The sequence below is a fragment of the Bos javanicus genome, chromosome 4, assembly GCF_032452875.1.
Source record: "Bos javanicus breed banteng chromosome 4, ARS-OSU_banteng_1.0, whole genome shotgun sequence".
Classification (NCBI taxonomy): domain Eukaryota; kingdom Metazoa; phylum Chordata; class Mammalia; order Artiodactyla; family Bovidae; genus Bos; species Bos javanicus.
Genome location: NC_083871.1, coordinates 34,930,567 through 34,945,463, shown reverse-complemented (window position 1 = coordinate 34,945,463; position 14,897 = coordinate 34,930,567). Strand labels below are relative to the sequence as shown.

General features: G+C 38.1%; 1 pseudogene; it reads right to left on the bottom strand.

Moving 5' to 3' along the window:
* The window catches only part of LOC133246746 (ubiquitin-ribosomal protein eL40 fusion protein-like), a 93,982-nt pseudogene extending 82,219 nt beyond the window's left edge, over window positions 1-11,763 (bottom strand).
* Window positions 11,764-14,897: the final 3,134 nt, after the last annotated feature.

Here is a 14,897-nt window from a genome sequence, read left to right as displayed (position 1 = left end):
TCTTCAGGGTTTTTCTAAACCACTATGATCTCTAAATCCTCCTCACATGGCTTTTGCTGTTTGGTTCATATCTTTATATTAGATTCTTTAAAAAAAAAAAAAATCTTGTTCTTTTGTACCTTGGATTCAGGAATGACTAATTTCCCCTTACATTTTATTTTAACTAAATTCAAAACTCCTATATTTAGCTAGGAACTGTGTTTGACTCTGATGACTAGGCCGATTTGGCCATTATAAGAATTTCCCTTGGAAGTGGAGAAAGGAAAAAGAGAACAGTTGTGAAAACAATTATTTATTGTAGTAATGGTTTAGCAGAGTTTGATAATGTTTGATTTATGTGGAAAAGGACAGTGCTACTAATTCTATGTAAGAAAGTATTCAATATTTATATTTATGTGCTACCAATAACCTTCTGATTGTCCCATAGAGTTGTAATCTATAAATCTGTATAACACTTTCTTTCACTGCAAGTTAAATTGTTTCCTTATTTTCTTTCTTCAAGCATTCAACAATTTTAGCTGTATCATTTGATATCTTAAGCAATTTTACTAAGAAGAGTATAGTATATATTATTTAGCAAGTGGGTTAATGGCTATTACAATCATTTTCATTTGAGGCCAGAAGTCTGAAATTATTAACTTCATCTGTTGTTAAGGTTCTGAGTTCTAGATAAATTAGGAAGCACCACAAAAATTGTTGCCAAAGGTTTTATTTACATATGTGTATAGAGATGTGTATGGTATATGTGTGTGTGTGCAGGAGAAAATGAGAATAAGAACCTTAAATTATTTTTTCTTACTTTTTTCTTTGTTTTTGTTAATCTTATTAATATCCTTCTTAAAAATCAACTTGGTTCCTATTTTTTGGATTTTTTTGAGCTGTTCAGTTCAGTTCAGTCGCACAGTTGTGTCCGACTCTTTGCAACCCCATGAACCGGAGCATGCAAGGCCTCCCTGTCCTTCACCAACTCCTGGAGTTCACCCAAACCCATGTCCATTGAGTCAGTGATGCCATCCAGCCATCGCATCCTCTGTCGTCCCCTTCTCCTCCTGCCCTCAATCCCTCCCAGCATCAGGGTCTTTTCCAATGAATCAGCTCTTCGAATCAGGTGGCCAAAGTATTTGAGTTTCAGCTTCAACATCAGTCCTTCCAATGAACACTCAGGACTGATCTCCTTTAGGATGGACTGGTTGGATCTCCTTGCAGTCCAGGGGACTCTCAAGAGTCTTCTCCAACACCACAATTCATAAGCATCAGTTCTTCAGCACTCAGTTTTCTTCACAGTCCAACTCTCACATCCATACATGACCACTGGAAAAACCGTAGCCTTGACTAGATGGACTTTTGTTGACAAAGTGATGTCTCTGCTTTTGAATATGCTATCTAGGTTGGTCATAACTTTCCTTCCATGGAGTAAGTGTCTATTAATTTCATGGCTGCAGTCACCATCTGCAGTGATTTTGAAGCCCAGAAAAATAAAGTCTGACACTGTTTCCCCATCTATTTGCCATGAAGTGATGGGACTGGATGCCATGATCTTTGTTTTCTGAATGTTGAGCTTTAAGCCAACTTTTTCACTCTCCTCTTTCACTTTCATCAAGAGGCCCTTTAGTTCTTCTTCACTTTCTGCCATAAGGGTGGTATTATCTGCATATCTGAGGTTATTGATATTTTGAGCTGTAATATATGCATATTTGAGTTGCACAGATTTTAGATGTACCGATTGGTTAGTTTTGACAATGGATTTACTCAGTGAGATTCACATAACTTTAAAAACATAGAACATTGTCATTACTCAAGAAAGATTCCTCATGCCCTTTTCCAGTTTATTCTTCCCTGCTCTAAAAGCAATCAAATCTGATTGCTAGCATTGTAGGTTATTTTTATTTATTGCCTTTTCTAGAACTTCATATGAAGGGAATCATAGGGTATATACTGTTTTGTAATTGAATTTTTCTCAACTTAATTTGTTTTATATTTATTCATGTATTTGCATATATCATTAGTTGGCAATTTTTAATCTTTTTTATTTTTTATTTTATTTTTAAAATTTTATTTATTTTAATTGGAGGCTAGTTACAATATTATACTGCCTTTTTGCCATACATTGACATGAATCAGCTGTGGGTTTATATGTGTTACCCATCCTGAACCCCCTCCCACTGCCCTCCCCATCCCATCCCTCTGGGTCATCCCAGTGCACCAGCTCTGAGCACCCTGTTTCATGCATTGAACCTGGACTGGTGATCTGTTTCACATATGATAATATACATGTTTCAATGCTATTCTCTCAGATCATCCCATCTTCACCTTCTCCCACAGAGTTCAAAAGACTGTTCTATACATCTGTGTCTCTCCTGCTGTCTTGCATATAGGGTTATTATTATCTTTCTAAATTTTTAAATTATACAATGATCAAAAACTTTTTCCATTGTCCTATTGATGGACGCTTGGACTGTATCCAGTTCTTACTATCATGAACTAACTTTGTTTAAATACTGCTACACAGGCTTTTTGAAGACATGTATTTTCGTATTACTGGAGTAAAATTGGAGTAATACGTAAAGGTTCTTACCATATTTTAAGATACTGCCTAACAGTTTTCCAAAGTGCTTGCAAATTTTACATTCCCCCAAACCATGTATAAGACCAATTTCTCCACATTCTATGTAACATTTGATGGTGTTAATCTTTTTCTTCTTAGCCATTATAGTGATTTGTTGCTGCTGCTGCTAAGTCACTTCAGTCGTGTCCGACCCTGTGTGACCCCATAGACGGCAGCCCACCAGGCTCCCATCTCTGGGATTCTCCAGGCAAGAACATTGGAGTGGGTTGCCATTTCCTTCTCCAATGCATGAAAGTGGAAAGTGAAAGTGAAGTCGCTCAGTCGCGTCTGACTCTTAGCGACCCCATGGACTATAGCCTACCAGGCTCCTCGGTCCATGGGATTTTCCAGGCAAGAGTACTGGAGTGGGGTGCCATTGCCTTTTTGCATTTCCCAAGTGATTAATAGTGTTGAGCAAGTTTTATGCTTATTGATTATATATATGTTTATTCATGAAACTTCTGTTTAAGGCTTTACCCATGTTATATTAGATTGTTTATTTTTATTATTGAATTTGAAGAGTTATATACTCTAGAATCAAGTTCCTATTTAATATGTATATTATAGGTATTTTCTTGGTAGTCTGAATTGCTTAAATATTTAATGATGGATTTTTATCAGAAATTTTTAATTTTGATAAAGTAAAATTTATCAGTATCTTCTGAAACTTTTTTTCTCATGTGGCATTTTTATGGAAACTTTATCCCAAATTTACAAAGCTACTTTCTGTCTTTTTTATAGAAGTTTTCAAGTTATGGTTTTATATTTAGCACTGATTCATTTCCAATTAACTTTTATGTATGGTATACAATAGAGGTCAAAGCTTTTTATCACATTTTTAATTTTTAAAACTAGGTAAATATATAATTGTCTCAGTACCCATTTATCAAGGGATTATTTTTTCCTTAGTGAATTTCTTTGGCAATCTCATTGAAAATTAACTGTTTATGTGTTGGTATATGGCTTCACACTTGTTTTATATTAATCTATGTGTTTATTCTTTTCTAAAACCATACTATCTTTATTATGATATCTATAATCATGTATGGAAGCCAGATCCTTTTAGGTCTCAGTTTTGTCCTTATTTTCAAGATCACTTGATTCTTGTAGGTCATTTGGATTTTAAATAAAATTCTACCATCATATTGTCAAAATCTATTCCAAGACCTATTAATAGATTTTTTAATTGATCAAGTATTGACAAGCAGTACTCCAAAGTCAAATTTGACCACGGTTTTTATAATTAAACTTTTATCAAAAAAAGACTGTGCTCATTCACATACACATTCCATGTTTCTGTGCTAACACATGCTATGGTATGTTGAATAATTGTGACAGAGATCATATGGCTTGTAGAGGTTAAAATATTTGTTATTCCTCTTCAGAATAAAAGAATTGTTGATTCTCATTCTACATTAATCTGAAAAGAATATATATGTTACATTTTGAGTTTTCAAGTCCAAGAATATTTTATTTTTTATTTACACAGATACCCTAACTTTTTCTTTGAATGACTTTTGTTAAATTTAACCATAAATGTATATATAATTTGTTTTTTATATTATAGCATTATATGAGTGTTAAATTTCATTTTCCAGACATTCATATTTAGAAGTTCAAGTTAATTTTATATTTTGACTGTGTATCTGTGATATTACTAAATTCACATATTAGAGCTGGTTTTCTTTTTTTGTCTGTGGCCTTTTTTTATATAGGCTTCTTAACATTTCTGAGTACATAATTTAAGTCATCTAAAAATAAAGGCACTTTTACTTCTTTCCTTTCAATCTATGCATCTTTTACTTATTTTTTCATGATGTCAGTATTTATAAATTTTTTAATTGGTGGAAAATTGCTTTGCAATGTTATGTTGGTTTCTGCCATACCGAAGTGTTGAATCAGTCATAATTATATACATATATACTCTCTCTCAGGTGCCGTCCTCTCCGTCCCCAATTCTACCCCAGTGGGTCATCACAGAGCACCGGGCTGGGCTCCCTGTGTTATATAGCAATTTCCCACTATCTCACACACGATAATGCACGTATCTCCATGCTGCTTTCTCAGTTCATCCTACCCTTTTCTTCCCTTGCTGTATCCACAGTCCATTCTCTGCTACTTTTATCAGTATCATTTTTTCAAGATTCCATATGTATGTGTTAATGTGAAATTCTTGTTTTTCTCTTTCTGACTTATCTCAGTCTATAGAGGAGACTCTAGGTTAATTACAACTGACTCAAATTCATTCCTTTTTATGGCTGAGTAATATTTCATTATACATATGTACCACATTTCTTTATCCATTCATTTATCATTCATCCTAGATGAACATCTAGGTTGCAGCCAAGTCCTGGCTATTGTAAATATTGCAGCAGTGAATATTGGGATACATGTGTATTTTACAATTGTGGTTTTCTCAGGTGTATGCCTAGTAGTGGGATTGTTGGATAATATGGTTGATTTTTACCTAGTTTTGTAAGGAATCTCCATACTATTTTCCATATTGGTTGTATCAGTTTACATTTCCACTATCAGTGCAGGAGGGTTCGCTTTTCTTCACATCCTCTCCAGCTTTTATTGTTTGTAAGTTTTTTGATGATGGCTATTCTGACTGGTATGAAGTGATCCCTCGTTGTAGTTTCCATTTGCATTTCTCTAATTGTGACTGATGTTGAGCACCTTTCCACGTGTTAATTGGCTATCTGTATGTCTTCTTCGGAGAAATGTCTATTTAGGCCTTCTGCCCATTTTTTGGTTGGATTATTTTTTATATTAAGCTATATGAGCTGTTGATATATTTTGGAAATTAATCCCTTCAAAGTCACATTGTTTGCAAGTATTTTCTTCATTCTGAGGGTTGTCTTTTCATCTAGTTTATAGATTCCTTTTCTGTGCAAAAGGTTTTAAGTTTTATTTGGCCCCATTTATTTTTATTTTTATTTCCATTAATCTCAGAGGTGGCTCAAAGAGAATCTTTCTGCCATTTATGTCAAACAGTGTACAGTGTATGTTTTCTTCTAAAAACTTTATAGTTTCTGGCCTTACATTTACGTCTTTAATCCCTTTTGAGTTTATTTTTGTGTATGGGTTTAGGAAGTATTATAATCTCACTCTTCTACATATAGCTGTCCGGTTTTTCTAGCACCACTTACTGAAGAGGATGTCTTTTCTCCATTGTATATTTTTGCCTCCTTTGTTGAAGATGAGGTGCCCCTAGGTGTGTGGGTTTATCTCTGGGCTTTCTATCTTGTTCCATTGGTCTGTGGACAGTACTATACTGTCTTAATGATTGTGGCTTTGTAGTATAGTCTGAAGTCAGGGAGGTTGATTTCCTCCAGCTCCATTCTCTTTCTCAGGATTACTTTAGCTATTTGGGATATTTTGTGTTTCCATACAAATTGTGATTTTTGCTCTGTTTCTGTGAAAAGTGCCACTGGTAATTTAATAAAGATTACATTGAATCTGTAGATTGCCTTGAGTTGTATAGACATTTTGACAATACTGATTCTTCTAGCTCCGGGAATTGGTGACAGACAAGGAAGCCTGGCATGCTGCAGTCCATGGGGTCACAAAGAGTCGGATATCACTGAGTGACTAAACTGAACTGATCCAAGAACATGGTATATATCTCTCCATCTGTTTGTGTTGTCTTTGATTTCATCAGTGTCTTATAGTTTCCTGAATTCAGAAAACTTTTGTTTCTTGAGGTAGGTTTATTCCTAGATATTTTATTATTTCGTTGCAATGATGAATGGGATTATTTCCTTAATTTTTCTAATTTTCCATTGTTACTATATAGGAATGCAAGAGATTTCTGCATATTTTATATCCTGTGACTTTGCTAAATATATTGATGTGCTCTAGTAGATTTTGGGTGGCATTTTTAGGGTATTCTATGTATAATATATGTCATCTGCAAACAGTGAGAGTTTTACTTCTTCGTTTACAATCTGGCTTTCTTTTCTTTTTCTGCTCTGTTTGTCATGGCTAGGACTTCCAGATCTGTATTGAATAATAGTGGTGAGAGTGGGCACCCTTGTCTTGTTCCTAATCTTAGAAGAAATGCTTTCATTTTTTCACCATTGAGAATAAGGTTTGCTGAGGGTTTGTTTTATATGGTTTTTATTATGTTGAGGTATGTTCCTTCTGTGCTGATTTTCTGGAGAGGTTTTTTTTGTATATATGTACTGTAAATGGGTGTTGAATTTTGTTGAAAGCTTTCTCTGCATCTGTTGAATGATCATACAGATTTTACCTTTTGATTTGTTAATATGGTGTATCTCATTGATTGATTTGCTTATTTAGAAGAATCTTGGCATCCCTGGGATAAACCCCACTTAATCATGGTGTGTAATTCTTTTAATGTGTTGTTCAATTCTGTTTGCTAGAATTGAGGATTTTAGCATCTATGTTCATCAGTGATATTGGCCTACACTTTTCTTTGTGTGTGTGTGTGTGTGTGTGTGATGTCTTTGTCTGGATTTGGTATCAGGGTGATGGTTGCCTCATAGACTGAGTTTGGGGGTTTTCCTCCTCCTGCAATGTTTTGAAACAATTTGAGCAGGATAGGTGTTAGCTCTTCTCTACATGTTTGATGCTATTTGCCTGTGAAGCCCTCTAGTCCTGGGTCTTTGTGGAAGATTTTGTTCACAGTTTCAATTTCAGTGCTTGTAATTTATCTCTTACTTTCTAATTCTTCCTGGTTCGGTCTTGAAAAGTTGTGCTTTTCTAGGAATTTGTCCATTCCTTCCAGGTTGTCCATTTTATGGGCATATATAGTTACTCATAGTAGTCTCTTGTGATGATTTGTATTTCTGTGTTGTCTGATGTAACTTCTCCTTTTTCATTTCTAATTTTATTGATTTGAGTCTTCTTTCTTCTTGATCAGTCTGGCTAATGGCTTGTCAATTTTGTGTATCTTTTCAAAGAACCAGCTTTTATTTATTTATTTATTTATTTTTTTTTGATCTTTGCTATTGTCTCCTTCATTTCATTTCTGCTCTGATCTTTAGGATTTCTTTCCTTCTACTAACTTTGGGGCTTTTTGTTCTTCTTTTCCTAGTAGCTTTAGGTATGAGATTAGGTTCTTTATTTGACATTTTTCCAGTTTGTTTGCTTTTTGAGCTAGACTGTACTGCTATAAACTTCCCTCTTAGCACTGCTTTTACTGCATCTTGCAGGTTTTGAATTGTCATGTTTTCATTATCATTTGTTTCTAGGTATTTTTTTTTACTTCCTCTTTGAATTCAGTCCTGAATATTCATTGGAAGGACTCATGTTGAAGCTGAAACTCCAGTACTTTGGCCATCTGATGCAAAAAACCAACTCACTGGAAAAGACCCTGATGCTGGGAAAGGTTGAAGGTGGGAGGAGAAGGGGATGACAGAGGATGAGATGGTTGGATGGCATCACCGACATGATGGACATGAGTTTGAGTAGGCTCTGGGAGTTGGTGATGGACAGGGAGGGCTGGCATGCTGCAGCTCATGAGGTCGCAGAGTTGGACACGACTGAGCTACTAAACTGAACTGGGCTTGGTTGCTTCAGCAACCTCTGGGCTGTTTAGAAGCATATTGTTTAGCCTCCATGTGTTTGTGTTTTTTACAGTTTTATTTTTCCTGTAATTGATATCAAATCCTACAGCCTTGAGGTCAGAAAAAAAATGCTTGATAAAACTACAGTTTCCTTAAGTTTACCAAGGCTTAATTTGTGACCCAAGATGTGATCTACACTGAAGAATGTTCCATGTGTACTTGAGAAAAAAATGTCTTTTGCTGTTTTTGGATGTAATGTCCTATAGTTATCATTAGGTCTGTTTTGTCCATTTAAGGCTTGTGTTTACTTATTTTCTCTCCAGATGATCTGTCCATTGGTGTGAGTGGAGTGTTAAAGTTTCCCACTATTATTGTGTTACTGTTGACTTCTCCTATAGTTGTTAACATTTGCCTTGAGGTGCTCTTATGTAGGGTACATATATATTTATAATTGTTAAATCTTCTTGGATTGACCCCTTGATCATTATGTGTTCTTCTTTGTATCTTGTAATGGTTTTTATTTTAAAGTCTGTGTTATCTGATATGTGTATTGCTACTTTTGCTTTAATTTCCATTTGCAAGGAATGTCTTTTTCCAGCCCCTCACTTTCAGTCTGTATGTGTCCCTTGGCCTGAGATGTGTCTCTTATAAACAGCATACACAGGGTCTGGTTTTTGTATCCATTCAGCGAGCCTGTGTCTTTTGGTTGAAATATTTAATCCATTTACATTTAAGGTAATTATTGACAGGTATGATCTTATTCCCATTTACTTTGTTAATTTGGGTTTTTGTTGGTCTGTTCTTTCTTTTGTGTTTCCTATCTAGAGAAATTCATGTAGCCTTTGTTTTATAACTGGTTGGATGGTGCTGAATTCTCTTAACTTTGGCTTATCTGTAAAGCTTTTGATTTCTCTTTCGAATCTGAATGACATTTTTTCGGGTAATCTTTTATTTTTTTAGTCTTTTAAATTAATTTATTTTAATTGGAGGCTAATTACTTTACAATATTGTAGTGGTTTGTGCCATACATTGACATGAATCAGCCATGGGTGTACATGTGTTCCCCATCCTGAACCCCCCTCCCACCTACCTCCCCATCCCATTCCTCAGGGTTATCCCAGCGCACCAGCCCTGAGCACCCTGTCTCATGCATCGAACCTGGACTGGTGATCTGTTTCACATATGGTAATATACATGTTTCAATGCTATTCCCTCAAATCATCCCACACTTGCCTTCTCCCACAGAGTCCAAAAGTCTGTTTTTTACATCTGTGTCTCTTTTGCTGTCTCACATATAGGGTCATTGTTACCATTTTTCTAAATTCCATATATATGTGTTAGTATACTGTATTGGTGGTGTTCTTTCTGACTTACTTCACTCTGTATAATAGGCTCCAGTTTCATCCACCTCATTAGAACTGATTCAAAAGCATTTTTAATGGCCGAGTAATATTCCATTGTGTATAGGTACCACAGCTTTCTTATCCATTCATCTGCTGATGGACATCTAGGTTGCTTCCATATCCTGGCTGTTGTAAACAGTGGTGCGTTGAGCATTGGGGTACACGTGTCTCTTTCAATTCTGGTTTCCTCGGTGTGTATGCCCAGCAGTGGGATTGCTGGGTCATATGGCAGTTCTAGTTCCAGTTTTTTAAGGAATCTCCACGCTGCTCTCCATAGTGGCTGTACTAGTTTGCATTCCCACCAACAGTGTAAGAGGGTTCCCTTTTCTCTGCACCCTCTCCAGCATTTATTGTTTGTAGACTTTTTGATAGCAGCCATTCTGACCGGCATGAGATGGTTGTAGGTTTTTCCCTTCATCACTTTAAGTATATCCTGCCACTCCCTTATGGCCTGCAGAGTTTCTGCTGAAAGACCAGCTGTTAACCTTATGGGGATTTCCTTGTATATTATTTGTTTCTTTTTCCCTTGCTGCTGTTAATATTTTTTTTCTTTGTGTTTATTTTTGTTAGTTTGATTAATATGTGTCTTGGCATGATTCTCTTTGGTTTTATCTTGTATGGGACTGTCTGGGCTTCCTGAATTTGGGTGGCTATTTTCTTTCCAATGTTAGGGGTGTTTTCAACTATAATCTCGTCAAATATTTTCTCATGCTCTTTCTTTTTCTCTTCTTCCCCTGGGACCACTATAATTTGCATGTTGGTGTGTTTAATGTTTGTTCCAGAGGCCTCTGAGACTGCCCTCATTTCTTTCCATTCTTTTTTCTTTAATCTGCCCTGCTTCAGGTTATTTCTACCATTTTATCTTCCAGCTCACTTATCCATTCTTCTGCCTCAGTTATTCTGCTATTGGTTTCCTCGTGTGTATTTTTTATTTCAGATATTATTTTGTTCATTATTGATTGTTCTTTATTTCTTCTAGGTCCTTGTTAAATACTTCTTGTATCTTCTGAATCCATGCTTCCATTCTGTGACTTCCATATCTGTGACTCCATTTTATTTCTGAGGTTTTGGATCATCTTTTCTTTTTTTTTTTGTATCATCTTTATCAGCATCACTCTGAATTCTTTTTCAGGTAGACTGCCTGTTTCCTCATTTATTTGGTCTGGAGGATTTTTCCCAAACTCTTTCATCTGCTGCATGTCTCTCTGTCTTTTCATTCTGTTTGATTTACTGTGGTTGGGTCTCTTTTCCACAGACTGCAAGGCTGTAGCTCCTCTTACAGAATCTGCCCCCGGGGGTGAGGCTGGCCCACTGCCTTGTGATGGTTTCCTGGTCTGGAGGGAGAGGTGTCTATATTCTGATGGGTGGAGCTGGATGTTGTCTCTATAAAAGGCAGTGTTGTGTCCACTGGTGTGTTATGGGGTATCTGTGGGTTTTGGATGACTTTGGGCAGGGTTGTGTTCCTGTTTTGATAGTTGTTTGGGATGTGGTGTCTGGCACTGTAACGACCTCTGAGTGGGACCAGGTCTTAGTGTTGAGATGGAGAGCTCTTGTTCATTAATATTTGATGGAGTTGAGAATTCTCTGGTGATCCCTTTTCCTGGACTCAGGTCTCCCACCTCAGAGGTTCAGGCCTGATGCCTTGCTGAAGCACCAAGACTTCACAAGCCACACAGAGCAGAAGGGAAAAGTAAAATAAGAAATATAAACAAACAAACAAAAAATAACAGAAAAGCCCCAAGACAAAAAAGCAGCATGAATCAGACAGGAATGCATGAAGAAGCTCACAGACTCACACTCACAAAAAGAAAAAACAAAGAAAGAATGAATAAAGAGAGAAAACAAAAAAAGAGAGCAGGAAAGCAATAAACAAACCCATAAATGAAAACAAACACTAAAAACTAGAGTAGCAAAAAGATAGAAACAGAAACATGAGGGAAAATGCAGTATAGTGAAAAGGTACTATAGAAATAGGAAAAAAGAAAATGAGTTTAAAAATAAAATAAAAGCATTAAAAAAGGGAAAAGCAAAAATTAAAAAGGATTACTAAAAAAGGAATAGGAATAGAATGAAACAAATAAAAAAATAGAGAAAGAGGAGTAGTAGTAAGAAAAATACTGTCCTCTGACATATCCTCACCACGTAGTGAGCTCCAGTCAATCTGCCTACTCAAAAAGTCCTCCACTCTCTCTAGGAAGGTCTCTGGACCTACTGTGGGCATTGTGGGGTTAGCCGCGACTCCAATCTGACCTTACTCTAGCTTGCACTTGCTTCCAGAGTCCACAATTGGCCCCAAAGTCCACAGTATCTAGCTAATTGTGAGGATTCAATCTCACGTACCTGCTGCTGCAGAGGTGCATCCCCTCCCTCTTCTGTGGTCCGGGTCCCTAGTGTTTCTCTTTGGTTTTGGCCCCACCTCTGCTTGTAGGCTGCCCTCCAACTTCTGTTCCCTGCCCAAACAAGAGGGAGCGAAGGCTGAGGGTTATTAGGGCTAACTTGCTCAGTTGGGCTGGGGAGAGGGAGAGGTACGGCACCCACAATTAGCTTGTGTGGGGAGCGCCTGCAGTGGTGAGGACCTTTTAGAGACCTGTTGGAAGTTGCTACAGTCTGCGGTGGGTTATGCACTCTCCCAGAGAAATTGCCCCTATGTCATGGGTCTCTTGGAAGAGCCAAGCTGCATAGGCTCCCAGAAAGTTTTGGGTAGTGACCTGTACCTGTTCACGGCTTGGCCACGGCTGCTGCAGCCATCACGCCTGCTTCTGGGATTTCAGACCCCAGCCTTGTCTCACCCCCCACCTCGGGCACTTGTGCCAGCCTTAGTGGCGACAGGTGTATGGCCGTGTCCAACCCTGCGTTCACAGACAGCAGCTGGCTAGTCCCAGCTATGGCAGTCATGAAGGTGGAGTCCTGTGCTCTGAGAACACATAGAGTTAGAGGAGTTAGAGGTCCACAGAGTTAAGGTCTCTTGCCTCTCCGGTAGGCCTAGGCTTTTCCTTGGACTCCCTTGCTGTGTTGTACTAACGTCCTCAGAGTATCTTCAAGGCCGTCAACCCCAGTCCTCTCCCTGGAGTCTGAACCCCAAGCATTAGCACCCACATCTACTCCCTGAGGTGGGTGTGCAAACAGCTTCTTTGCTGGGGAATGCTTATAGGCAGCAGTCACCGTGGTGAGTTCTCTCTGTTTTGCCTTCTTAGAACCCGTTGCTGTGTTCCCCTCTGAGGTTATGTCCCTGCACCCTTGAGAGTGTACAGAAACTTTTCCTCCTTCACAGCTCCCTCCCCAAGGTGCAGGACCCATCCAATTTCATTGGTCTCTTTTTTTATCTTAGGTTTCCCTACCACTTTGTGTGAGGGTTAACTTGCCTTTTCGTAAGTCTGAGGTTTTCTGCCAGCATTCAGTAGGTGCTTTATAGGAGTTATTCCACAGGCTGTGATTTTGATGTATCTTTGGAAAGAAAGATGATCTCTACATTTTACTCTGCCACCATCTTCCACCAGGCTCTCATCTTTTATATATTATTCTTGCTTGATTGTACTCACTATGACCTTCAGTACAATATTGAATTATGCTGATAAGACTTGAATGCCTTGTCTTCCTCCTGATCATAGGGGAATATGGTCCACATTTTACCATTAAATATGATATTAGCTGTAGGACTTATTGGGAGAAGGCAATGGCATCCCACTCCAGTACTCTTCCCTGGAGAATCCCATGGATGGAGGAGCCTGGTGGGCTGCAGTCCATGGGGTCGCTAAGAGACACAACTGAGCGACTTCACTTTCACTTTTCACTTTCCTGCATTGGAGAAGGAAATAGCAACCCACTCCAGTGTTCTTGCCTGGAGAATCCCAGGGGCGGGGGAGCCTAGTTGGCTGACATCTATGGGGTCACACAGAGTCGGACACGACTGAAGTGACTTAGCAGCAGCAGTAGGACTTATTTAGTTTTGTTATTTAGCCTTAATTTATCAGGCTGAAAATAAAACACAGCTATTCCTACTTAGAAGTTTTATCATGAATGGATGTTGAATTTTATCAAATGTGTTTTCTTCATCTTTTACAGTTATCATATAATTTTCCTCCATCTATGTTAGTTTTCATCTAGCTTCTTGCTGTCAAAGTTCATATGATTCATTTTATGTCTTTTTCCTTCTCTATTATTGCATATAATAATATAAATCTAAGTACTAATCAGCTGTAATCAAATTTTAACAAGTTGTGTTTTCATCACACAATTTATTGTGTTTTTTTTAATTTGAGATATTTTCTTGATGCATGATCTACTAGATGTGTGCTGCATAATCTTCAAGCATATGTAGATTCTCTGGATATATTATACTTCAGTTCAGTCACTCAGTTGTGTCCAACTCCTTGTGACCCCATGAATTGCAGCACCCCAGGCCTCCTTGTCCATTACCAACTCCGGGAGTTTACTTAAACTCATGTCCATCAAGTCAAGTCCATCAAGATGGCCATCCAGCCATCTTATCCTCTGTCATCCCCTTCTCCTCCTGCCCTCAATCCCTCCCAGCATCAGGGTCTTTTCCAATGAGTCAACTCTTTGCATGAGGTGGCCAAAGTATTAGAGTTTCAGCTTCAGCATCGGTCCTTCCAAAGAACACCCAGGACTGATCTCCTTTAGGATGGACTGGTTGGAACTCCTTGCAGTCCGAGGGACTCTCAAGAGTCTTCTCCAGCACCACAGTTCAAAAACATCAATTCTTCAGCACTCAGCTTTCTTCATAGTCCAACTCTCACATCTATACACGACCACTGGAAAAATCTTAGCCTTGACTAGACGGACTTTTGTTGGCAAAGTAATGTCTCTGCTTTTTAATATGCCATCTAGGTTGGTCACAACTTTCCTTCCAAGGAGTAAGCGTCTTTTAATTTCATGGCTGCAGTCACCATCTGCACTGATTTTTGGATTCCGAAAAAATAAAGTCTGGCACCGTTTGCACTGTTTCCCCATCTGTTTGCCATGAAGTGATGGGACCAGATGCCATGATCTTCGTTTTCTGAATGTTGAGCTTTAAGCCAACTTTTTTGCTCTCCTCTTTCACTTTCATCAAGAGGCTTTTTAGTTCCTCTTCACTTTCTCCCATAAGGGTGGTGTCATCTGCATATCTGAGGTTATTTATATTTCTCCGGGCAATCTTGATTCCAGCTTGTGCTTCTTCCAGCCCAGCGTTTCTCATGATGTACTCTGCATAGAAGTTAAATAAGCACAGTGACAATATACAGCCTTGATGTACTCCTTTTCCTATTTGGAACCAGTTTGTTGTTCCATGTCCAGTTCTAACTGTTGCTTCCTGACCTGCATATAGGTTTCTCAGGAGGCAGGTCAGGTGGTCTG